Raw genomic sequence first — 27,991 nt, 5'->3', positions numbered from 1 at the left:
CTGGTTCTGCAAGACTAACATCCAGAGAGCTCAGAATAGGGAGAGGCCGATTAGAAAGAAACTTGGAGTGGGCCTGCTATTTTAGCATTAGGGGTATGAGTTCTGGTGGTTCTCCCTGCTCCTGATTGAGGATAAGCTGAAGAGGACAATGTTTTTTTCTCCAAACATAAAAGAAAAACTGACTAGACCTGGGCCCCCACAGATCACTGAATGTTTCCTGTATAAGAAACATAAAATTTAAAACATAAAAGTTCTTTCTTATAGATTTTACTTTGGACTTCTAGTACAAAGGCAAAAAGTCCAGAGAGAGTTTCGTGACTAGCTCTAATGTTTCCTTTCTTTTCCCCTAAGAAACACTGAGGCCCCTTCTTATTTTCCTCATCTCATCTTTTCCATGCAGTGTGTATTTTGTCTCTCTTCCATCCTCCTCAGGGTCTGAGAACCAATTGAAATAGAGGTGGAAAAGGTTTTCTAAAATCTAAAGGATTACAGTAGGCTCATTCCACAGCTGTCTGCTTTGTGACATGTCAAACTCTGAAAGGACAAAATTGAAACAAGAAAAAACACAATTTAAGACTTCTGGATATGCGGTAGTAGCTTATTGCTTATGAAAGGGAGTAACAAATGTTAAAAGCTAATCGTCAAAATACTCTATTCAGAAACGCAAAGCAAAGATGCTGACCATTTTCTACTACTCAAACATTGAAAGGTTCATGCAGACATAAGAAAAGGGATCCATATATAGCAAGGCATACATTGTAGAGAAACCAGTGATGAAAAATGAAAATGTGTCTTCCTCAAACATATCATGGAGGTGATTGTGAAGGACTGGATGGGGTTATTCCCCTGTAGTACACTTACTGCATGATACAAAGGATATCAGTTGATTCTGACCATAATATATTTATGATCTCAGACACTGATTTTCCTATTGATCTTAGGGTTCTGGTGTCAATGTTACCATAGCACCAATGGGAATATGAGATTTCAGGGAAGGGGAAAGCCTTTAATTAACAGGTAACAGCAGCAGTTAAATCAGACTTTCAAAAATGGGCCTGATGCCAGTATTTGCCAGTTACTGGAATGATTTGAAAAAGATTTAATTCTTTTCTCTAGACCAGTTCTCTCTCTGTTTCTGCTTTGTCTCTGTCTCTCTGTCTTTCTCTGTCTGTCTCTCTCTTTATCACACACACACACACACACACACACACACACACACACACACACACACACACACACACATACACATCCCTTTTAAAAAAGCAAATGACATGCAACATGTTTAACTTTTCTTTCAACGTGTTTGTCACTCACATACATAGTTTCTTACCCTGTTTCCCCATATTGGAATAAAACTTTAATTGTATAAGGAAAACGCTAAGCAATAAATACAATCACAATAGACAAAAATGTTAAAAGAATATGCTTGTTGCTTTAGAAGGCCTCTGAATACTGTGTAGGAATTGTGCAAGAAGTACAGGGTATCTTTTCTACCTTTATTTGCTGCTATTTTTTCCTGATATATGTAAAAGTTTATTTTTCAAATTACCATGATGAATTGAAAAAATCTCTGTTGATTGTGAATATTTATCTGTTCCCCCTTGCTTTGCTTTACTCTTTTTCTTATTTATTTCCTTTTAGGAAATAAAATAAAACATTGAAAACAGAAACTCATGGGTAATAAATAGAACACATCGAAGAAATTACCTGAGGGATGTAACAATTATGTGAGCCTGAGTGTAGATTTATTTTCTTTGACTGAAGTCTGTGGATTTAGCATCACTGGTCCCTTGGTGGACTTTTGATTTCCCTTTTCCATCTGGAGAACCAGCAACTGGCAAGAACCTGGTGTCAGAACAAAGGCTATGCAAGTATTGACAAATATTAGCACACACAAAAGACTGCATCTGGAGACTGGCTTGGAGCCTTTACAAACATTCTTATCCTGGAAAACATCGTCCCAGAGCCCTCCTGGACCTTGTCTATTCCCAATCATTCCTTACTTCCTGCTAACTATTTTACACATTAGTCATTCTAATTTTCTCTTCCACATGAGTTGTCTTTCCTCTTACTGATATAATGAAGCACAGACTTGCCCTCACAGCTGCAGGTAATAGGATCTGCTGTGCCACAGGGGAAGCATGGGTCTCAGCAGGTTTAGGCTGCTGGTGGGTAGCAGAATAGCAGAGAGTCTTATCACCTGCCTTCAGGCCCATCTAGGTTCCAAGCTTACAAAATTGTGTGAACTCAGATTTATAGTTGTATAGAATTGCCCATATGACATATTTCAGGGCAAATGAGTCATGGTGCAATAGTACTAAAGGTTTTTATACTTTGTAATAATATATAATAATACTGTGAATTTATCACATGGGCTTTGTATAAACAGGAAAGAATATGACCCCAGATATTCAAGGGAGTCCTTAATTGCCAGCTTAAGCTCTAGCTAACAGGAAGGAAAAAGGGACCAGCCAAAGCATAAAAGGATATGGTTCTCCAGTTGGGAATAGGAGAGCATGGTCAATTGTTTTAGAATATTCCAATTTCTAGAAACAAAATTCTCATTGAATGGGATCATGATATAAACTTTTTTTCTTGAGGGGGAGGGTTTTTTTTTTGGGGGGAACCACTTAATTATTAGGTTTGGCTCAATTTTGGAATCTTTCAAAGAAGGAAAACATGGCAAAATACAATGTTAATCAAGTATAGAAAGCTGTTTGCTCCACAGAAAAGAAATGCTTAAAAATGCAAAAAGACTGATAAGCACCTATTGAAAACTACTCAAAACAGGAAATACTAACCCATAATTCTTATTATATTCTCCTAGAAGGTCAATACTTAAAATATTAAAGCATGAGACACTTTTTATTTTTTTATTTTATTAAAGCTTTTTATTTACAAAACATATGCATGAATAATTTTTCAGTATTGACTCTTGCAAAACTTTCTGTTCCAAATTTTTCCCGACTTCCCTCCACCCTCTCCCCTAGATGGCAGGTAGTTTAATATATGTTAAATATGTTAAAATACGTGTTAAAGACAATATCTATATATACATACTGTTATCTTCCTGCACAAGAAAAATCGGGTAAAGAAGGAAAAAAAATACCTGAGAAAGAAAAAATTCAGGCAAAAATCAACAGAAAAAGTAAAGATGCTATGTTGTGGTCTACACTTATTTCCCACAGTCCTCCCTGGGTGTAGATGGCTCTTTTCATTACTGAACAATTGGAATTGGTTTGAATCATCTCATTGATGAAGAGAGCCACCTACATCAGAATTGATCCTCATATAGTATTTTTGTTGCCGTGTATAATGATCTGGTTCTGCTCATTTCACTCAGCATCAGATCATGTAAGTCTCTCCAGGCCTTTCTGAAATCATCCTGTTGGTTATTTCTTACAGAACAATAATATTCTCTAACATTCATAAACCATAACTTATTCAGCCATTCTCCAATTGATGGGTACCTAATCCTTTTCCAATTCTTTACTACCACAGAAAGAGTTGTTATAGACATAAAATGAAGTATACCCAAAGGGAACTTAGGTCCACTGGCTGAGCTCTGTGATGCTGATTCCAGTTCCAGTTCTTTACCACTACAAAGAGGGCTGCCACAAACATTTTTGCACGTAAAGGTTCCTTTAAGATCTCTTTGGGATATAAGCCCAGTAGTAGCACTGCTGGGTCAAAGGGTATGTACAATATGATAACTTTTTGTGCATATCCAAACTGCTCTCCAGAATGGTTGGATCTGTTCACAGTTCCACCAACAATATACCAGTGTCCCAGTTTAACCACATCCCTTCCAACATTCGTCATTATCTTTTCCTGGCATGAAACATTTTATGAGACTGATGAAAACCTATTTTTCCTTAACCTCAACTCTTCGCTATTTGAGTAATACCCTTGGGATCTATGTCTTATGCTAAGCCAGGTTATGGCTTGGCTTTATTTTCCTGTCATTGGTCACCTTCTCTGAGATGTAGAAAATCTTGCTACTGTCAGTCAACTCTGCCTGATGAACTCAGGAGCTCACAACTTCCTGAAAACAACAACAACAACAAACTAGGTTGCTGTCAAGACTGGGAACAACTATCTCAGGACCACCTATGTTTAGAGAAAGAAACTTAAAAGAGAAGAGGTAGTCAGGGGGCCAAGGCAAAGGACAATGCTCAATGTGCCTGCTGCCATGTTTAAGAAGTTGCCATAGCTGCTAGAAGAAGACATCCTCTTCCTTCCCATGAGAAGTTCAAAAGAGAATCTTTGCAAAGTTGTCATACACAGAAAAATAATACCAGAAGGTGGAATCCATCATTTTAAGCTCTATCAAGTAGACTGCTTTTTCAGGTGATTGTGCCAATTTTCTTTGATACCCATTAACTTCCCCCTACTGCTATTTTGGGGATCAAAAGATTACTCTTGCGGCATCATCCCAGAATCTTTTTTTTTGTATTAAGCACATGCCCCCATATATGAGGAATAGAGTGAGGAAAGACTTGAGGTAGGAAATAAGTTCAGCTCTGGACAGAGCACATGGATCTGACCTCATTATCTACTGTGTGTGAGTAGCAAGAGCTTCATAGCATAGTTAGTAGAAAGTTGGTCTCTGAGGAAGATCTGGGTTAAATCTCACCTCTGACACATTCTGGCTATGTGATTTTAGGCAAGTTACCTAATCTCTCAGTGTCCCCAGTAATCTTCTAAGACCTGCAGAGATCTATATTGACAGTGAGTTAACAGAGTTTCCTATACTGATGAACCTTGCATTTGATTTTTTTCAAATCCAAAGTGGCAGAGCCAAGATCCTTTGGAATATTTTCTGGACAGTGTTTAGTTATTAGGAAATGGGAAGCAGCAAAAGTATGGTATAGTCGAAAGGATTACGGATTTGGAATCAAGGGATCTGGGTTCAAAATTCAACTTCAGCCACTTATTATCATGTGACTTCCAGCAAGTCATTTTACTAGATTCTTCCAGCAGTAGGATCCTGTGACTTCAAGCCTACTGTACAATCTTACACACACTGCAATAGCACAATCAGATGAGAAAGCATTAGATTGCATATCAAAAAGTTCAGGTTCACTCAGACTCCTTAACTAATGGATGTAACTTCTCCAGTCTGAGTTTTCCCAACATCAGTAAATAAAATACCAGTGTACTTTCTTTTCCTCTCACTCTCCTGGAAAAGTTAAATAAAGACAAAGAAGAACACGGTTGGGAAGTACACACCCAGGACTGTGGATGAAGGTATCTTTTCTTTGTGATTACAAAGGATTCAATATTTCATGCCTTGTAAAGGACAAGTTTTCCCTATGCAAACCACATGCCAATTATTAAATGCTTGTTTAAGCAGCTGGAGGACAGCTACAAGTCTGTGTATAACTGCAGTTATACCTGTAGTAACTGTACAATAGAATCTTGAGAGCAGCTTCATGGATTTAGGCTTCCTAATGAAGTATGCAAACATAGCGTGGACACTGAAAATGAAAAGAGATTAAGGCTATGATGGATTAATTACCATAATTAAAATTCACTTTTCCAGTCTGCCCAGAAAAGATTGCCTCCATAATCACTGCCTCTTGATATCTTTCTCTTCATTCAGGGCCCACCTCCTCAACAAGGACTTACCTGTCTCTCCCAGCTGGAGGGAATCCCATTGTCTTGATCCTCTCATGACTCTCTGACCTTGGCTCTTTTGTCTAACTTGTATTACAGTGAATCACACCTTGTCCTTCTACTAGATTTTGAAATTTTTGAGGTTGGGTGGCTTTGGAGTTATTTTGTCTGGCATAGTATTAGAGATTTAGAGCTAAAAATGTACTTTAATGGTTATCTAATTCAATTTCCTCATCTTACATATAAACTGAAGGCAAAACAGGTGAAATGATTGCTCAAGGTCACAAATTAATATTGGCAGAGCTATGATCTGAACCTTGATTTTGTGATTACAAAGTTAACACTCTACTTGTACACAGTAAGCCATTAATAAACATTTGTTGAATTGAACTGGGTTCTATGGAACTAGGATCAGGGTCAGTCAGTTTATAAACATTTAAGTGCCTTCTTTGTGTTAGGCACTGTACTCAGCTCTGAGGATACAAAAAAAAAAAAAAAAAAAAAAGGCAAAAGCCAATCAATCCCTGCTCAGGTTTGTTCAATATTAGGAAAACCATCAGCATGACTGACCATATCAATAATAAAACCAAAATAAATCAATAGATGCAGAAAAAAACCCTTGACAAAATAACAGCCCCCATTCCTACTAAAAACACTAGAAATGGTGCAAGTGGATAGAGTATTGGCCCTGAAGTCAGGAGAACCTGAGTTCAAATTTGGTCTCAGACACTTAATTAGTTGTGTGATCATGGGGAATCCCAATGGCTTCACCAAAAAAAGAAAAAAACAAAACAAAACTGGACAATCACAATTCATAGCCTGGATGATATTTTGGGGCAGTTAGATGATGCAGTAGATAGAATCTGATTTGAGACACTTAATGCTAGCTGTGTGATTCTGGGCAGATAATCTAACCCCAACTCTGCCTCTCAAAAAAATTTTTTGAACACTAGAGAGCATAGAAATAAATGGAGTTTTCCTTAAAATGATAAATAGCATTTATAAGCAAGCATTTTCTATTATGGGTATAACCTAGAAGTCTTTCCAATAAGATCAAGGGTGAAGCAAGGATGCCCATTATCACCAAAATTATTCAATACTGTACTAGAAATGTTGGCTATAGGGATAAAAGAAGTAAAGGAAATTGACTGCGTTAGAATAAGCAATAAAGAAACAAAACTATCACTCTTAGCAGATGATAATGATGGTATGCTTAGAGAATCCTAAACAGCCAACTAAGAAAGTTAGTAGAAATAATTAACAACATTAGCAAAGTTTTAAGATATTAAATAAACCCACATAAATAATCAGCATTTCTACATATAACCAACAAAATCCCAGCAGCAAGAGAAAGAAAAATTCCACTTAAAATAGCTGTAGACAATATAAAATACTTGGACATCTACCTTCCAAGACAAACCCAGGCATTATATGAACACAAATATAAAATATTTTTTACATATTCACTTATGACCAAACAAGAGATAGAAAGCATTATAAAATGTAAAGTGGATAATTTTGATTACATAAAATTAAAAGTTTTTACACAAAACCAATGCAAACAAGATTAAAAGGAAGGAAGGAAGCTAGGAAACAATTTTTACAGTAAATGTTTCTGATGAAAGCATCATTTCTAAAACATATAGATAACTGAGTCACATTTATGATAATACAAGTCCTCAATTGATAAAAGGTCAAAGGATATGAGTTGGTAGTTTTCAGGTGAAAAAAATTTAAATTATCTATAATTATATGAAAAAATGCTCTTATCAACCTATTGATTGAAGAAATGCTAATGAAAACAATTCTGAGGTACTACCTCATACCTATCAGGCTACCTGATATGACAAAAAAAGAAAATGACAAAATTGTCAGGGGATTTGGAAAATTGGGACACTCATGCATTGTTGCTAGAGTTGTAAATTGATTCAATCATTTTGGAAAACAATTTGGAACTATGCTAAAACTGTACATACTCTTTATTAAAATAATAACACTATTAGGTCTGTATCCCAAAGAGATCAAAAGGAAAGTAAAATAAAAAAAGATCTACTTGCACTAAAAATATTTGTAGAGGCAAAAATTGGAAATTGAAGGGGAATGTCTATCAATTGAAAAACAGTTGAACAAGTTGTGGTATATGAATGGAATGGAATGATTGAACAGGCAGATTTCAGAAAAACTTGAAAAGACTTACATGAACTGATGAAAAATAAAATGAGAATCAGGAAAACATTGTACCATGATCAACTAAGAATAACTTATTCTTAGCGATACCAGACAATTCTAAAGATCATGATGTTATTCACATGCAGAGAAAGAACTCAAGAAGTTTGAATGCTGATTGAAGCAAACTATTTTCACTTTATTTTTTTATTTTTGTCTGTTTCTTCTTTCACATAACTAAAATGGAAATGTGTTTTATAGCATATATATATATGTGTGTGTGTGTATACATATATATATATATTATATAAAACCTATATCAAATTGCTCACTCTCTTAGACAGTGGGGAAGTGACAGAAGAAGGGAAAAATTGGAACTCAAAATTTTCAAATGAATGTTAAAAATTTATCTCTGTACATAATTAGAAAAAATAAAATACTATTTTTTAAAAGGTAGTTTTTGCCCTCAAGATACTTAGCATAACAGGTCTGTTACTACTGTTTACAAATTTGACATATAGGATAAATTTGAAATCAACAGTAGGAAGACACTAGTTTATTGGGGAATCAGGAAGGGTTTCTTACAGAAAGAAGCCAGAGGATCCAGCATGGTGAGGGAAAATGTTTTAGGTATGAGGGTCAGCCTAGTAAAAATATTTATAGTTTTGAGATGGAGCGGCTTCTTTCAGGAAAAGCCTGGAAGCCAGAGTCACTGGAAGTAGGAGGGGGCCAGGTTGCTAAGATCTTTGAATGCCAGAGAATTTTATATTTGAGCCACTGGGATCAAATAGGGAGCCACTGAAGCTTATTGAATAAGGTAGAGTAACATGATCAGATACATGTTTTAGGAAGATTACTTTTGATAATTTAGTGGAAAATGGTCAGGAGAAGAAGAGATGTAAAAAGGGAAACCAGAAAACATTCTATGGCAATAGTAAAGACATGTGGCGAAGAGGGCTTATACCAGTGGGTGGAGGGAGTGTCAAAAGAAGAGAAGGTAACATAAACACAAAATGTTTTGAAGGTAAAACTGACAAGTCTTGGCAATAGACTGAATATAGAAATGAGAAAGAGGGAGAAGAATTCGTAATTATAGATGCATACATTTAAATAAAAAGGTGGTGTGTTATGGTGCATAGAGAGCTGGAGATGGAGCCAGGAGATCCTCTAACTATGTGACTGTGGAGAAGTCACTCATTCTCTATAAAATGGAAATAACAATAACAATACCTGGATTACTGACCTCACAGAGTTGTGAAGAAAGGAGTTTAAGGACTGCCAAAGGCACTCTATAAAGGTGAGTACTTATTCATTACCCTTGGCACTTAGAAACAAGAATGCAGTTCAAAAATATAGCAGAAAACAACACAATTGCATCTCAGTATTAAGAGTCTCCAACCCACTCCCCATCCATGGTCAATCAGATCTTCTCAGGCATTAAATAAATCTGAGATATGGAAATTTGTCTACAGTAGGAGAATCTATAATGACCTGTCTTCCTCCCACTTTCCTTTAGCTACTCCTAAATATTTTCTAGGATGGCAATCCCACAGAGGTATAGAATTGAGTAACAGTCTTCTGAATTCAATGGCTCCCAGTTCATTTCCACAAATAATCCAGGAGGGTCTGCTACAGGCAAGAAGGAAAAGGAAAAGAATGGTAAGAAAGGGAAGACGCATTGATTTATTAAGTGCTTGCTATAGGCTAGGCATTGTACTACTAATCACTTTACAAATATTTCACAGCAAACTCGAAGGTAGGTGCTCTTATTATCCCAACTTTACAAAAGAAAAAACTGAGGTCAATAGCGGTGAAATGAATTACTATCCAGGTGTCACACAACTAGTTAATGTCTGAGACACGATTTGAATTCAGGTCTTCCTGATTCCAGGCACAGGGATCTATTCACTGTACTACCTAGCTTCCTAAACTGAATAGAGGCAGTAAATAAGTGATGAATGCACTATTAGTGGTTTGTTTATTTGTTTAAAAAATGTTTTTGACTAGACCTTCATTTTCACTGACATAAGAACATTGCAAGGCTACATGACATTACCTAAGGCCAAAGAGCCAGTATGTGTCAGAAGTGGGATGAGGATCCAAGTAATATTGACCTGGAGGCAACCTCTCTGTCTCCCATATGAGCCTGTCATGATAATTGCTTATGTCAAATTAATTAAATATCATCTGGATAACTGGGTGCCTGGTTAAAAGGAATTTTTTGGATACAAGAAAAATGGGTATAATGTGAAATAAAGGAATACTAGAACATTTGAGTAAAGAGCACATGAGATTTTCAATTACACTGAAAGGTCATGTTCTTAACTCTTTTTACTTATTATCTCTTACCTCTTATTCTGTGAATAGTTCTTTATATTATTCCTTTCTCTGGGGAATAAGCCAGATTCATCAGTCATAAAGAGAATTGATACTGGAATTTCTTCTTAGATAAACTTAGGCTTTAATTCCTCCTGGAAAAAATTAGGCCTTTAGAGCACAGACTGTTGAACAATGAAGGACAAAGTCAGAGCATTTGGGACTTTGTCAAATGGCTTTTAGACCTGACACCATCACTCAAGGTCTCTGGTGGCTGATTGATCAAATGATTTGTGGAAAATGGCATATCCTTATTTTTGACCTCAAAACCAGAGATTGCTAAAAACAAACAAAAAACATACTTATGCTTTGACCCTCCACTTCTGAGCAGCCAAGTATTCTTTATTTTGCTTCAGAAGATGCAATTCGATACCAATTGCCTCAGTGCCTGTCTTTTCCTTTGTTTGGAATAGCCTTAGATGAGAAGAATTCATCTTTGCAACTAAAGTTTCATAGTCCATTTGTGCTGGTGATGGGTTCTTTCTCTTTCTAAAAAGTTGGCTCAAGGAACGGGACTGAAGGAAGGTTTTTGGTAGTATATCAGTGTTCAACAGAGGGCAGTCTGCTATTGTTCAGTCATCTAGTGGAAAGGTTACTGGATGGGGTAAAGAGGATCCCTAGGATGGCCTCTGTACTAACTGGTTGGATAACATGAAAAAATCCTTATCCTTCCACTTTTCTCATGTATATTAGACTGGATGATGATCTATAGTCCAATTCTGTTTGGAGAATAATGATGGTATTTTGGAAAGAAATTAGAATATGGGGTTAAGGGAGTTCATAGCTGCACTCATTAGCCATGGGATCATAGGAAATCCCTTTAACCTCTCTGAGACAGTAAACTGGGGGGGAGGGGGAGGCAATAACTCCTGCCCATCGCCACTGCCACCATCATCACTGCCATTTATATAGCACCTATTATGTGTCAGGCACTGTGCTAAGCATTTTACAAATAGTATTTCATCTGATTTTCATAAAAGCAATTTTTGAAATTCAATGCTCCCAATGAACTTGACAAATAATCCTGGAAGACTTACTACAAATAGGAAAGGAAAGAAATAAGTATTTATAAATGCTTCCTAGATGCTAAGTATTATACTAATCATATTAGAAACCGTATCTCATTTGATTTTCACCACAGTCTTGGGAGATAAGTATTACTATTATTCTCCCTTTTCAGTTGAAGAAATTGAGGCAAACAGCCCAGTAGACAAAGCTAGTAAGTATCTGAAGCTGGACTTGAATTCAGGTCTTCCTAACTCCAAACCCAGATCTCTAACCACTGTGCACTTAGCTGCCTGGACCACGACCTCATAGGTTTGTTGTGAGGAAGGTATTTGGGCAATGTTAAAATGCTCTGGAATGTGATCTAGCATTTAATCAGTGCTTTAAGGTTCAAAAAGTAATTTGTATATGCTATCTTATATGATCTACAGGAAGTTGATGTTTTTATTATCCCTCTTTGACAGATGAGGAAATTAAAGCTGAGAACATGAAATGATTTGTTTAGGGTCACACAGCTAATAAGTGTCCCAAGGCAGGGTTAGAACCTTAGGTCTTCCAGATTCTAAATCCAGCACTCTGCCCATTGCACCACCTAGTCATGTGACTTGTTATTTATATTTGAGGCGCTTTATAACTATAAAATTCAATAATGCTTTCACTTTAAGACTCCCTCTCATTTCCATGTGGTTGTATGAACTAAGTTCCTGCTGTAGGTTTTTGATGTGTTCCACTTTGCAGTCTAGTTATACTGAGTGGCTTCTAGCCAGTTGTTGTGCCTATTCCTTCCACATATGGTTCAGAATCCTTGGCCAAAGGTCCTTGGCATATGTCCTTTTTCCCTAGCATATGCTAAGACCTAAGTCCCTTATTTCAGAATTTACAGAATCTGCTTGATTGGGATTTCTGCACATTTTAAGACTTAATAGTTTCCTAATGTTTAGGAAAGCAGCCCTATTGATGTATATAATGAATGGAATTATTCATTCATTACCTGTGATCTTGCTGCCAAGATACTTTCTCAGGATGTAGATGGTAGTTTTGGTTTATTCCATGATCCAAAGTGAGGAAGGACCTGGTAGGGTACAAACAAGGGAAGGCCCATCAATTGGGGAATTGTTGAACATATTGTGGTAAATGACTATAAGTGAAAGGGACAACAAGGTGGTGTACTAAGCAGAATGCTAGGCCTAAAATCAGGAAAACCTGGGTTTAAATCCAGCTTCAGACACTTCTTAGCTGTGTGACCCTAGCAAGTCACTCAACCTTGTTTGCCTCAGTTTCCTCATCTGTAAAATGAGCTGGGGAAGGAAAGAATAAAGTACAAATAGTCAAACATGACTGAAATGAATGAACAACAAATTGTCCTGTAGGAAATTATGGATTTGGAGAATTCAGAAAAATAAGGGAAAATATGTATAAATTAGTGCATTAAAGTAAGCAGAATCAAAAAAATCATCTAGAGATGAAAAAAGGCACCTTTGGAGAGGTTAGGAGAATACATTATCAAAACAGAACATCACATATACTGTCAGATGTGGTCATTTTAGCAGATGGTTTTGCTTCATTATCTTTTTAGCTATATGGGGAAGCAGGGTATGTATATGTTGAAGTGATGGGATGTACCAAATGCATCTTTTTTTAAAAAAATCAAGTAAACCAAGTTCTTACCTAATGTGATATTTTCAAATATCTTTCTCAGAATTTCAATCCAAATGAAACTTTAAAAAAAAATCCTCTCTACTACTACCTAAGAAGTAGCAATCCAACCTTTGTTTGAAGTCTTCCCATGTGGGGGAATACACATCATTTCAAGAGTAGTCCTTTTCACTTTTAGACCTCTTGATTTCACCTCAACTTGCCTCTTTGCAATGTCCATGCAGTGTTGCAAGGTTTATCCTTTGGAACCAAGCAAAACAAGTTATTTTTTTCTTCTACAAAACAGCCCTTCGCATATTTTGGAAGGTAATCATCATGTACCTCTTAGTTTTCTCTTCCCCAGGCTAAACATTTATAATTCTTCCACCTGATCTTCATATGTAAAAATCTGAGGCTTTTCACCATCTTGGTAGGGTTTTTCCAGAAATCTCTTACTTTTCAACATCCTTATTAAAATGTGGCATTCAAAAATGAACCTGCTATGTCTGAGCAGGGTAGACCTTGTTCCCTTTTATTTCTGGAAGCTGGGCCTCTTTTACTGTAGCCAAAACCCCATTAAAGTGGGTCTTTTTAAACTCCCCATAACACCCTATTAATTCATTATTAAATATGCAACCCACAGAAATCCTCAAACTACTATATAACCATGCCTACCCTATCTTTTATTTGTGAATCACATTTTGAAATCAAGTATAAGGTTCATTAGCTTTAAAAAACAACACATTTAACTATTTCTATTTTTCTTCCTTCCTGCCTCCTGTTCCTATCCCTACCAAAGTTTCACACAATGTGAAAGTGATCAAATCCACGCTTGGTATTTGATGAACCTAGCATCCCATCACTTTTTTCCCCCTTTGGAAATGAGAAATTTCATTTCCTTGGTATAAGGAATGTCAAAAATGCCAAAGGGCTCACATTTTGATTTGAAACTCTGAACTTACACTTTTCGCATAGTTCCTATACTTGGCAAAAAACACTCCCTCTTCTTTTGGCATAAATACTCCTTAGTCTTCTTATCCACAGCAGGAAAGGATGGTAACTCTTTTGGGAATATTTTAAATTCCTAATCAATTTCACTCGAATTTACTTTCTGGTCTACTTCCCTTCAACTACACATCCCCTTATACTTCTAGCCTTTGATGGTTTCTGAAACTCCATTTATCCCAGGTGTTTTTAAAGGTTCTTATAGGGATGGGTTCACTCATGACAATAATTGAGATCTGCTTACTTAGGGTAATAATAAACATAAGCATAATAAACATCCTGTTTTTAGTCAAGAGGAGGCAGTGTGGTTCTGAATATAATGTTTCTGAACTTAGAGAATCTGGGTTCAAATCCCAAGTCTTGGTACCTATTACCTGTGAGGTCTTGGGCAGGTTATCAAAGCTCCTGGACCTTCATTGTTTTTAATCTTGAAATGTAGAGGGTAAAGTTAATGGCCTCAGATCCTTCCTGGACCTACACCTATGATTATAAGATCATCAGGTCCTTTTCTGACTCTACATAGTACAAGAGTGGAAAAAACAAAGACTTATAATCTAGATGCTTTCTGTCACTTTTTTTTAAAGTATCTTGCATCAACTCAGGCACCATGGAAAAATACCAAAAGAGGAAATTTTATGTCACTAGTGGATGCTGCTGAGGTGGATGCCACTGAAGGAACTGCTGCTGAAATTACCCCTTCAGATTTTGGTGACAAGGAGGAGGAAAGGAACAAGGCTTAACAGGGAAATCATATTAGGAGATTATTACTCCCTATTTAATATCAGTAATGCAAACTCAACAAGGGACAAACTAAAAAATGGTGAGGCACCTAAGAAGAGAGAAAGGTATTCTATTTGGAATGGCTAAAGCAACAACTGGGGATATTTCATCTGGAAAAAAAAAGATGCTTTGGGGGAGGAAGAAAGAAAAGGGAACACAAAATGACTATTATCATGTAGAGAATTTGTTAATTAGATAAATCTGTAATGTCTGCAATTAAATGTGTATAATTTACTGTGGTAGGTTCAAAGATAAATAAATGTGGTCCCTACCCTCAAAGAGCTTACAGTTTAATAGGGAAGAAAGGGGATGGGTATAGGTAAATAAGATAGGAAAAAAATGAAATCATTAGAGATATACAAAATCCTATAACAGTTTAGAGAAGGTGGAAATGAAAACATGATGAGTGGGAAGTAGAAATTGTCAGGAAAGATTTAATTTAAAAAAGTGGTATTAGAACTGGGCTTTGAAGAATGGAAAGGATAGCATCATTCAAAAATGTGAGGGAATGATATTCCTACTCTAGACAAGGCAGGGAAAAGGAAAAAATGTAAGATATTCAGGTAAAAGCAAGAAATCTGATTTGGTTGGAGCATTAAAAGTTCTTTAAGAAGAAGGGATAGATTTCTGTTGACCAAGAGGGCATCACAAGGATTAGTGGAGTGGAATTTCCAGAGAAGCACATTCTAGCTTAACATGAGGAAATTCCTAACAGAGCTGTTTGACAATGAAATAAGCTGCTTCAGGATTATTCTTCTAATCACTCACCAGAAATGTTCCATCAATGGCTGGATTGCTACCTGTCAGGGAAATATAGAAGTATTCCTGCATCAAAAGGGAGATATATAAGATTTCTAAGGTATTGTCTAAGTCTAAAATAAACAATTCTACAATTAATCACTCCCCTGATTTATTTCCATTCTAGAAATGGCATATTGTCATAAATTAGGCTCTCTGGAATGAACATGTATATAAAAAGTAAACAATATATGTATGTATATAGCAAATGTACTACATATACACACACATAATTTATATATGGGTATACACATACACTCAAAGCTGAGGAATAAAAATACAGAAAGAAAACAAGACACATATAATGACCAAACTTACAGCCAAGTGTTCATTGTGCATTTGTACATGATCTATTCTCACTTTTTTTTCCCCTCTTTGGTCAACTGATATATCAGCACTTTGTAATGATTTAAGGCAACATGGAGAATTATCTTTCTTTCTAATCAAAAATACAGAGAGTACAGTGAGAATGAGAAATTCTGAAGTCCTATGTAATAATTTTCAGGAAAATGCCCCTCTTATATTCCTAACTAGAAAATAAATGGCTAGCAAGCCCCCTATAATACATGAAATATTCTTGAGGGCATAAAATGGAGGCAGTGGGCAGATATTCTAACTGTGGCCCTCGTACTTCCTTACATGTCATTGTCTTAGTGCCTTTAGTTATTCAGACTGAAGCCTAATATTGAATAAAGTTTCAGAAATTTGTATAAACTTTTTTCATCAAGAAGTTCCTTTCTAAAAACTTAACAGAATTGGAGGGTAATGAATCCTATAGGTTAATTATAGTATATTCTGAAAACCACAATGCTCTTGGAGCCATTGGGAAGGAAAGATTTAAAACATACATAGAAAGATAAATATAGCTCTACCTACAAGTGTATATACATGTGTGTGTATAATTTATAAGGATAAATACTAGACCTATAATTTCATTGATATAGAGAACTTTCAGATGAGGAAATTTTCCCTACCAATAGAGGTCAGCACCTTGTGTGTAATTTAAGTAGTTTTGGAGTTTTTAAGAGCACAGAGAAGTGACTTCTGACATAGCCACTATGTCAGAAATGGGCCCAGTTTGCGCGCTCTGCTCTACTGTTTTGTTTTGTTTTTTTTTAATTAATTTTATAATGATAAATTTTGACAGTACATATACATGGGTAATTTTTTACATTATCCCTTATACTCACTTCTGTTCTGAATTTTCCCCTCCTTCCCTCTACCCCCTCCCCTATATGGCAGGCAGTCCCATACATGTTAAATGTGTTATAGTATATCCTAGACACAATATATGTGTGTAAATCCAATTTTCTTGTTGCACATTAAGAATTGGATTCCCAAAGTATAAGTATCCTGGATAGAAAGACAGTAGTGCTAACAGTTTACATTCAATTCCCAGTGTTCCTTCTCTGGGTGTAGTTGTTTCTGTCCATCATTGATTAACTGGAAGTGAGTTGGATCTTCTTTATGTTGAAGATATCCACTTCCATCAGAATATATGTTCATACAGTATTGTTGTTGAAGTATATAGTGATCTTCTGGTTCTGCTCATTTCACTCAGCATCAGTTCATGTAAGTCTCTCCAAACCTCTCGTATTCATCATGCTGGTCATTTCTTATAGAGTAATAATATTCCATAACATTCATATAGCATAATTTACCCAACCATTCTCCAATTGATGGACATCCATTCATTTCCCAGTTTCTAGCCACTACAAAAAGAACTGCCACAAACATTTTGGCACATACAGGTTCCTTTCCCTTCTTTAGTATTTCTTTGGGATATAAGCCCAGTAGTAGCACTGCTGGATCAAAGGGTATGCACAGTTTGATAACTTTTTGGGCATAGTTCCAAATTGCTCTCCAGAATGGTTGCATTCTTTTACAACTCCATCAACAATGCATTAGTGTCCCAGTTTTCCCACATCCCCTCCAACATTCATCATTATTTGTTACTGTCATCTTAGCCAATCTGACAGGTGTGTAGTGGTATCTCAGAGTTGTCTTAATTTGCATTTCTCTGATCAGCAGTGATTTGGAACAGTGATTGGAACATATGAGTAGATATAGTTTCAATTTCATCATCTGAGAATTGTTCATATTCTTTGACCATTTATAAATTAGGGTCAGTTCTCTATATATTTTGGAAATGAGGCCCTTATCAGAACCTTTAACTGTGTTATAGTATATAACCCAATTTGTTACTTCCCTTCTAATCTTGTTTGCATTAGTTTTTTTTTTTTTTTTTTTTTTTTTGTACAGAAACTTTTTAGTTTGATGTAATCAAAATCTTCTATTTTGTGATCAATCATGATCTCTAATTCTCCTCTGGTCATAAATTCCTTCCTCCTTCACAGGTCTGAGAGGTAGACTATTTTCTGTTCCTCTAATCTATTTATGACCTCATTCTTTATGCCTAAATCATGGACCTATTTTGATCTTATCTTGGTATATGGTGTTGTGTGGATCCATATCTAATTTCTGCCATACTAATTAACAGTTTTCTCAACAGTTTTTTTCAAGTAATGAATTTTTATCCCAAATGTTGGTATCTTTGGGTTTGTCAAACACTAGATTGATATAGTTGTACCCTTTTTTGTCCTTTGTACCTAATCTGTTCCACTGATAGACTGGTCTATTTCTTAGCCAATACCAAATAGTTTTGGTGACTGCTGCTTTATAATATAGCTTTAGATCAGGTACACCTAGACCACCTTCATCTGACTTTTTTTTCATTAATTCCCTTGAAATTCTTGACCTTTTATTCTTCCATATGAATTTTGTTATTTTTTTCTAGGTCATTAAAATAGTTTCTTGGAAGTCTGATTGGTATAGCACTAAATAGATTAGGGAGTATTGTCATCTTGATTATATTTGTTCGGCCTATCCATGAGCACTCAATGTCTTTCCAATTATTTAAATCTGACTTTATTTTTGTGGCAAGTGCTTTGTAATTTTGCTCATATAATTCCTGACTTTCCTTTGGTAGATAGATTCCCAAATATTTTATACTATCGACAGTTTTTTTGAATGGAATTTCTCTTTGTTGGATTTTGTTGATAATGTATAAAAATGCTGAGGATTTATTTTGTATCCTGCAACTTTGCTAAAGTTATGAATTATTTCTAATAGCTTTTTAGCAGAATCTTTGTGGTTCTCTAAGTATACCATCATATCATCTGTAAAGAGTGACAGTTTGATTTCCTCATTACCTACTCTTATTCCTTTAATCTCTTTCTTGCCTCTTATTGCTGAGGCTAGCATTTCTAATACAATATTGAATAGTAATGGTGATAGTGGGCAACCTTGTTTCACTCCTGATCTTACAGGGAAAGGTTCCAGTTTATCCCCATTACATATGATGTTTGCTGAAGGTTTTAAATATATGCTCCTGATTATTTTAAGGAATAGTCCATTTATTCCTATACTCTCAAGTGTTTTTAGTAGGAATGGATGTTGGATTTTGTCAAATGCTTTTTCTGCATCTATTGAGATGATCATATGTTTTTTGTTAATTTGGTTATTGATATAGTTGATTATGCTAATAGATTTCCTAATATTGAACCAGCCCTGTATTCCTGGTATAAATCCCACTTGGTCATAGTGTATTATCCTGGGGATGATTTTCTGTAGCCTTTTTGCTAATATTTTATTTACGATTTTAGCATCAATATTCATTAGGGAAATTGTCTATAATTTTCTTTCTTTGTTTTCAATCTACCTGGTTTAGTTATCAGTACCATGTCTGTGTCATAAAAGGAGTTTGGTAGGACTCTTTCATTCCCTATTTTTTCAAATAGTTTATATAACATTGGGGCTGATTGTTCTTTAAATGTTTGGTAGAATCCACATGTAAATCCATCTGGTCCTGGGGATTTTTTCTTAGGGAATTGATTAATAGCTTGTTCTATTTCTTTTTCTGAAATAAGACTATTTAAGCAATTTACTTCCTCCTCTGTTATTTTGGGAAGCTTATATTTTTGGAGGTAGTATCCATTTCACTTAGGTTATCAAATTTATTGGCATAAAGTTGGGCAAAGTAACTCATTATTGCTCTAATTTTCTCTTCATTGGTGGAAAGTTCCCCCTTTTCATTTTTAAGACTAACAATTTGATTTTCCTCTTTTTTTTCTGATCAGATTTACCAAAGGTTATCTAATTTACTGTTTTTTTCATAAAGCCAACTCTTAATTTTATTTATTAATTCAATAGTTTTTTTATTTTCAACATTATTAATTTCTCCTTTTAATTTTAGAATTTCAAGTTTAATATTTGATTGGGGGTTTTTAATTTGGTCTTTTTCTAGCTTTTTAAGTTGCAAGTCCTATTCATTGATCTTCTCTTTCTCTATTTTATTCAAGTAAGCCTCTAAAGATATAAAATTTCCCCTTATTACCGTTTTAGCTGCATCCCACAAATTTTGGTATGATGTCTCATTGTTGTCATTATCTTGAGTGAAATTATTGTTTCTATAATTTGCTATTTCACCCAATCATTCTTTAAGATTAGATTATTTAGTTTCCAATTACTTTTTGGTCTATTTACCCCTAACTTTTTGTTGAAGGTAGTTTTTATTGCATCGTGATCTGAAAAGAAAGCATTTACTGTTTCTGCTTTTCTGCATTTAATTTTGAGATCTTTATGTCCTAATATATGGACAGTTTTTGTATAGGTTCCATGTACTGCTGAGAAGAAAGTATACTCCTTTTTATCACTATTCAGTTTTCTCCTAAGATCTATCATACCTAATTTTTCTAATATCCTATTTACCTCTTTAATTTCTTATTTGTTTTGTGGTTTGATTTATCTAATTCTGAGAGTGCAAGGTTGAAATCTCCCATTATTATAGTTTTACTATTTCTTCTTGCAACTCTCTTAACTTCTCCTTTAGGAAGTTAGATGCTATGCCACTTGGTGCATATATGTTTAGTATTGATATGGCTTCATTGTCTATGCTACCCTTTAGCAAGATATAGCTTCCCTCCTTATCTCTTTTAATTAGATCAATTTTTTCTTTTGCTTGATCTGAGATAAGGATGGCTACCCCTGCTTTTTTGACTTCACTTGAAGCATAATAGATTCTGCTCCAGCCTTTTACCTTTACTCTGTATGTGTTTCCTGTAAGCAACATATTGTAGGGTTCTGACTTTTGATCCAGTCTGCTATCTGCCTCTGCTTAATGGGACAGTTCATGCCATTCACATTTACAGTTAAAATTACTAATTCTGTATTTCCTGCCATCATATTATCCCCCGATTATGCTTTTTTTCCCCTTCCCCCCCCAGCCCCTTTCCCAGTATTAAACTTATGGACTCCACTTGTGTCATGCAGCCCTCCATTTTTAGTATCCCTCCCCCCTCCTTTTAAATCCCTTCCCCTTCTTGTATCCTTCCCTTATTACTCTTTTCTTTTTCCCTTTTCCTATCCCCCTTTTTAATGAGGTAAGAGAGAATTCTCTGTAAAACAAATATGTCAATTATTTTCTCTTTGTCTGCTCTACCATGTTGCCTCTCATAGAATCATAGGATGCAGAAAAATGGGAAATACATAGAAGAGACATCTCACAGAGTGATTAGTAATAGAATGTATAAATGTCTGTTAGAGCTAGAACAAATCTTAGAAATCATCTATCACATCCCTCATTTTGTAGATGAAGAATTTTAAGCACAGAAAAGTTGAGTGACTGCCCTAAGATCACACAGCTACATTACAAAAGATTCATTGCAGATTTCCTTTCCTCTTTGAGCTCTCTTAGAGCATTTAAAATGTGATTTGATTTGCAAAAACTCATTTGCATTGATTCCTTCTCATTATGCCAATTAGGAAAAGGAGCATTCTGCTTGCTACAATACCCAATATGCCCACACACTTTTAATTCCAAGTCAAATTCCATTAAAAAGAAAAGCATTGTAGAATAGAGAATTTCCGAGTTCAACCCCAATGATTCCCTTAATTCAAATGATAATCAATGTAGCAAAATTAGAATTTAACAAAAGAACTTGGAAAAAAATATCTTGGAATTATAGAATCTCAGAAATGGAATGGACCTATGGACCTTAGGGAATCTAAATTGCACACCTCTACCCCCTTATTTTTACCCATTAAAAGCCTGAGAAGGTGACTCACCAACTCACATAGCTAGGATTTGGGAGGGCCAGAATTCAGAGCCAAATTTTCTGACACTGGGTTCATTGCTCTTCAGTTAGACCATGTTTGCCACATTATAGAAAACAGCATGGATGTGTAGGGATGCTCAATGTATTCCCATATGAGTTCATTTAAAGGTAGAGATACAGGGGAGTAATGAAAGATTCATTGCAATGGATTTAGCCTTTTTATATTTAAACAAATTTGATACATATATACACATTCCTCTTTTAAGTTTTGGCTCATTGAGCCATGACTCCCCATATAGCAGTAAGTAAAATAGGCTTTTCCCCAGAGTTCAGACATCTGTGGAAGGTGTTTCCTGCCTAGAGATTAGAATAGTTTTTCCTTGTTGTGATCTGAAGAGTACTGCCTCGTGGTTGTCTTCTGAACTGTGCCAAATGGCATGACCCTGGAATCATTCCTACTGAAGACTCATTGTCATGTTGCCCATCTCCCAGGACTTTCCTTTTTCTCCAATTCCTTTGGGGCCATAGAACAGACTTTTAGGGAAATAGTTCCATTTCCTGCTACTATGGAACGCTCCTCAAACCCCCTTCATCCTTGTCAGTTTGTCCTTTGTATTTCTACCATCTATATCTCCCTATCATAAACTTTTTTTTGTAGCAGATAAAAAAATTCCTAGTTATAACACTAATTCCATGCAATTAAGTGTAATAGCTGAAACTAAGGTTTAGTATTGGAACTACCAGAATCCTTGCCTATTCTCAGTGAATTCATTTATTTTTGGTCTGTAAGTTTATCACACTTTCCATCTGTAAAATGACAAAAGTTCTTGTTCTCCAAGAATCTCCAATGACCGAATCTTATTCAGTTAATTGACCAGTCATTTGATAAATACTTATTTGCAAAGATGAGTTTTGTATGGTTACATCATAAAAATGGCTTCTTCAAATGAAATTCTAAATATTACTTGAATACTACTTAAGAAATATTTATTCCTTTTGGTACTATAATCAAACTTTAACATATGTGAACAAAGTGGAGTTTAAACATATAGCAAATGACTTAAAGAATTAAAAAAATCATTTTATCACTTTCAAGATTAATTCCATTTGGTTTCAACTGCATACATCCTTTGACCTTACTCAAGTTGTATACATCAATTGACATAGAATCAGAAAATCTCAGCATTATGAAAGCCCACAGGGTTCATCTAATCCTGGACAGGAACATCTCCTTCACCATCCATAACAAATGATCACCTAACTTTTGCATAGATAGTCAAGGATGGAGAAGTCATTGCCAATTGAGCCAGGCTATTCCAGTTTTGGACAACTCTAATTGTTAGGAGATTTTCATATTTGTTACTCATTGTGTGGCCTTAGGCAAGTCAAGCTACCAATATAGGACTCATTTTCCTCAAGTGTAAATGAGAGAGTTGATTATCTCTAAATGATCAGTGAGATTCTTTCTAATTACAACAAATTATGAATTTAAGTAGGTCTGAAGTTAAAGTTTTATTTATTAAACATTTTAATGGATCTTCTAGTACACAAAGATGATTTGTAATTATTATGATAGTTATTGCCTCTTTGCATAAGGGCCATCCATAGCAAGAATAATCTTATGTTGGGGAGTGGGGGAGAAATTTCCTATTTCATTTGACTACAGTTTCCACCTAGAGACATCTCTCCATTGGACAACTGAAGAGACTGGCATTAATTTCCCATTTGGAAGCATGATGATTCCACTTTCTCAAAAGAAGAAAGAGAAAAATGCACACATAATTTATAGACATTCATTTCTATCATCATCCCTAAACATTCAAAAGAGCTTAGGATAGTATTTTTCTTCAGGGCCAATTACAGTCCCTCATATAGTAAATTTTTTTGTGCCAATTTCTACTGATATTTCCTATTGATCTCTTATACTGTCCTCAGTGGCAGCTCAAGTGGTACTGGTTTCTCCAGGTATCTTATTTCAAGAGATTCTCTGATCATAGAAAATATCACAGAGAATATGAGTGGTATTTTATTTTTTAAAATTTAAATTTTAAAAAAATTTAAATAAACATTTTCTCCCTCCTGCCTTCTCCCCACAATGAAAAAAAGAAAAAAAAATCATTTTAATATATATGCATAGTTAAGCAAAACAAATTCTCATACCAGCTATATCTAAAATGAATGTCTCATTCAGCATCTTGAATCTATCACCTGACATTTCTGTTAGGAATTGAGTAGTATGCTTCATCTTGTAGTGATGGTTACTTAATTACACTAATTAGAGTTCTTAAGTCTTTCAAAATTATTTGTTTTAATAATATTGTTCTTTAGTAGATTTCTTTCCTTATTTCTTTTTTTTTTTCTTCTTTTTTTTTTTTTTGGCTGAGGCAATTGGGGTTAAGTGACTTGCTCAGGGTCACACAGCTAGGAAGCAAGTGTTAAGTCTCTGAGACCAGATTTGAACTCAAGTCCTCCTGACTTCAGGGCTGGTGCTCTATCCACTGCGCCACCTAGCTGCCCCTAGATTTCTTTCCTAATTCTATATCCCTTTTATATGTCTTCTCAGATTTCTCTGAAACTGTACTTTTCATCATAATGATATTCCATTCCACTAGTATTCATATGCCATAATTTGATAAGCAATTTCTCAATTGATAGGCATTCCTCTAATTTACAATTCTTTGTCTCCAAATACAAAGAGTTGTAAATATTTCTTTACAAATGAATCCTTTTTCTCTTTCTTTGGTCTCTTTGGGGTACAGGTCTAATAGTTCTATTGATACAAAAAGGGTATATACAGTTTATTAACTTTTTGGCTATAGTTCCAAATTTTCACAATGGCTGGATTAATTCATAGATCTATCAATATATTGTACATTAATGTGCCTGTTTTCCTGCAGTGCTTCCAACATTTTTCATTATTCTTTTTTGTCAGCTTTACCAATTTGATGGTGTGCTATGCCTGTCTTAAAGAACTCTTTCTGCATTCCTCTTGGGGGTATGACACAAAATTCTAGAATTTCTGAGTCAGAAAGGACTTCAGGGGCCATCTACTCTCACCTTAATTGAAAAAGAAAGACCACTATAATATTCCTCACAAATGGCCATCCAGTGTTAGCTTGAGTGCCTCTATGATCACTTGTTGGGTCTTTTTTATTACTTGACAAAATGACACTCTACTCCAGTGTGATTTTTCTTCCATGACACTGAAGGATATGAGCTCCACTAATTCATTCCCCTGGTGCTCCTTACAACCCTGCTAGGAAGGCAGTGGTATACATTTCCCCAGAAGACTGTTAACACCCCAGCTCAGGTCATTTTCCTTGGTTATTTCCATTAAGTATATTATGCAGATATAATATATAAGTTACAATATCCAGCACAAATTAGATTGTATATGCTTCCACCTAAAAGGATTAAAACAATTTAATCACTTAAATAGGTCAGATATGTTCCCTAGCACTTTATTAGTATTATTAATTAGCTAAGAGGGCCTTTTTTTTTTTTTTATTGCTAGGCAAATGTCATCCCTAGCCCAAGTTAGAAGAACAAATTCAAAAATACTGCCTCTAATTACCAAATAATTATTGAACAGAAAATACTTTTATAAAAATCCAAGTTTCCTTCACACATAGACTACTTCATACTTTCGCTTTTTAGAGGTGACTTCCTGCTAAAGTGGAATAAAGCTGTCCTCTGCTTTATGGAGTTGATCAGTTTCAGGAAGTCCAAGCTTGTGGGTAAGAGAGTGGAAGAAGCCAATTGTTTAGGAGGGAGCTGGGCAGCTGTGTATGTCCAAAATAGGGGTTTTAGGTTTTTTTCCCTTTTTTGTGATTCAGAATAAAGAAGAATGTTAAAATTCTTCAGAACTTAATTTTTGGTGTTTCTTTAGGAAACAGGGGGTAAAAGGAAGAAAGAGGCTATAGTTTAGGCAGATAAAATAGAAAAATTAAAAGGCATGGGAAAGAAAGATCTGATAGCTTTATCTTTTAAAACCATCCAAGCTCCAAAAGTAAGTGCTATGGGCCACTTATAATTTGAGTAGAGTATTAGGCAGTGGAAAAATTATTAAAATAAGACAAGCATTTTATTTCACAGTTCCTTACCTTCTTTCCTTCCCATACTTCCCTCCTCCTCTCTGAATTTACTTGACCAGATCTTTATCTGAGGCCTTTGCAGGTTAGCCAATATACAGGAAATACAGTAATGACTGAGGGATGATTAGAGCCAGGTGCACTTAATCAAGGAAAGTTTCATGGAGGTGAGTCTTAAACTGAATTTTCAAGATAGAGATTGAACACAATATCATAGAGAAATGGGAGGATGTCTAGAATCTAGACAGAAGCATGGAAGTATGGATTATAGCAGTAGATATGAATGTGATGGTAAGTAGATTTTCTTGATAGGAGCAAAATATGCATAGTAAGATTGGAAAAGACAAAAGGCGGCAATCAACTAAGGGTAGAAAGTTTAAATGGCCATGATTACCAGCTTGAATTCAGCAGAGATAATTGAAGATATATTAGCTTGACTTAATAAGCATATACAGAGTTGTTGCTATGTGTAGAGCACTGTATTTGAGGATATGAGGAAAACAAAGGAACATAGACTCTTCAAGTATCTTATGATTTAAGCTGCTGAGAAGCAGTGGCAAATCACATAAATGATAGAATGTTGCCTATGTGAACTGGAAGGAAGCTGAAAGATCATCCAACCCAATTCCCTCCGTTTATTTGAGAAAACAGTCAGAAAAGTAAAGTCATAGATGAAAGAGACTTGAAAGACATTCTAATCTGATACCCATGTTTTGCAAACGAAGAAACTGAGGCCTGCAAAGGTTAATAATCTGTGGTGAACTCAGAGGCTCTTACTCCAGAGTCACTTCTATTTACATTGTTACCACATCACCTTCTCAAGTTCATTGAGGGAATAAGTGACTAAGCCTGGCATTTGAACCTAGATATAACTCCAACTTCTAGGTTCTTTCCACTTTCCCAGTGCATCTTAAATGACCTTTGTGAATAATGATTTGTGCAACTTTAGGACAGCTTTCTTTTTTTACCTTCTGGGACTTTTCAATGAAAAATAAAGAAATTTACCTGAAAAAAAAAAAGTCTCATTGAATTAATTGTATAGGTATGATTCCCCAAAGATTCCTCTGGGCGTGAAGTGGAAAGATTAGACCTGAGGTTTATGTCTAAGAATGATGGTCATTGGGCACTTTTAGTGTGAAAAGGACAGGATAATTGCAAGAGAAGATTCATATTCTTTAGTTCAAAACTCCCTCTTATTACGTGTTGGTTTAGTTCCTATATAGGAGAGAGGTCACCAGAACTGAGACAAGGTACTTGTACATGCTGGGTTTGAGAACTTCATCTATCTGTGGGAAGATTTAATTTTCACTGTATCACACAAAATGACTTTTCTCAACTGTCTATATGTCAGGGAGAACGGGATTTTTAAAAAATGTGCATTAGAAACCAAACAAGACCATCATTCATTTTGCTCCTTTGTACACTGTACTCTTATTAGGTGTCTACTTTGCCTGTTACAGGTTTTGGCTCTGGAAGCCACAGTCACTTTTAGATAATTTATTAAAAAGTACTTTGTTTTGTGTATATTAAATGGCAGGGACATCTGTGGGAAATACTGCTTGAGTTTGGAAGCTACTGACTTTGTAGCACTACCTAAATTTCAAGGAAAGAATGAGTTTTACAATGGCAAATAACTTGTCAGCAGTGTAAACTAGCTATATTGCTAATAACTGATTGGCTCCAAATTATTTTGCTGCAGACAAGCTAGACAAAAGTAGTTAGGAAAGGAATTACGAGGTAAATAAGAGTGTTGGATATGTAATTTAGTGGAGATCTGGGTTTAAATCCTAGCTACAAGGTCATCTTCCCACCTTAACAATATGCATTATTTCATTTCATTGAAACTCAAGTTTCCCTATCCATAAAATCAAGGTGTTGGGATGAGATGGATCTCTTAACATCTCATATAATTCTATGGTTCTAAAATACAGCTTTATACATATGTGCAGAAAGACCTTTATGGATTAATCACATGAGAGAATTTTCATTTTGAAGGAATTTTTGAAGACCAGGGTCACTGATAAGATGGTTAAAAATGGTCAGAAAGAATACAGAATATTATAACTGGAAAGTACCTGAGAGACTTTCTAATCCAACCCGCTCAATTCTCTAAAAGAAGAAACTGAGGTCCAAGGATGTTTGCCGGTGACACTGCTACTTTGTGGCTGAGCAGGGACATTTGATTCCCAATAGTCTTTCGAGTATATAATTTCCCTATGCCTACAAAGGTGGGCAAACCTCATTAGTCAAATCAGTGTACATCCAGGACACTGAATCTTAACTGATAGTTTATATGAAAAGATTCATTTTAGTTAAGGCTACCTTTTAAAATCAGAGATAATGTAGAATTCTAGACTATTAGAACCGAAAGGGACTTTAGAACATGAAAAGTTAGAACAC

The 27,991-nt window shown here is 35.4% G+C and overlaps 1 long non-coding RNA gene across 2 annotated transcripts; it reads right to left on the bottom strand.

Annotated features, from left to right (window-relative positions):
- Window positions 1-372: 372 nt before the first annotated feature.
- On the bottom strand, window positions 373-27,897 carry LOC141557808 (uncharacterized). 2 transcript variants are annotated; one of them, XR_012486900.1, is made up of 6 exons: window positions 27,667-27,897; window positions 15,355-15,386; window positions 12,158-12,238; window positions 10,135-10,256; window positions 1,708-1,845; window positions 373-534 (listed from the first exon to the last, which is right to left on the bottom strand). It is a non-coding gene; the product is annotated as an uncharacterized LOC141557808 (long non-coding RNA). The 2 variants fall into 2 exon arrangements; XR_012486901.1 differs by lacking the exon at window positions 15,355-15,386.
- Window positions 27,898-27,991: the final 94 nt, after the last annotated feature.

The sequence above is a fragment of the Sminthopsis crassicaudata genome, chromosome 2 (genome assembly GCF_048593235.1).
Source record: "Sminthopsis crassicaudata isolate SCR6 chromosome 2, ASM4859323v1, whole genome shotgun sequence".
In the NCBI taxonomy this organism is placed as follows: Eukaryota; Metazoa; Chordata; class Mammalia; order Dasyuromorphia; family Dasyuridae; genus Sminthopsis; species Sminthopsis crassicaudata.
This window is presented reverse-complemented; position numbering and strand designations above follow the sequence as displayed.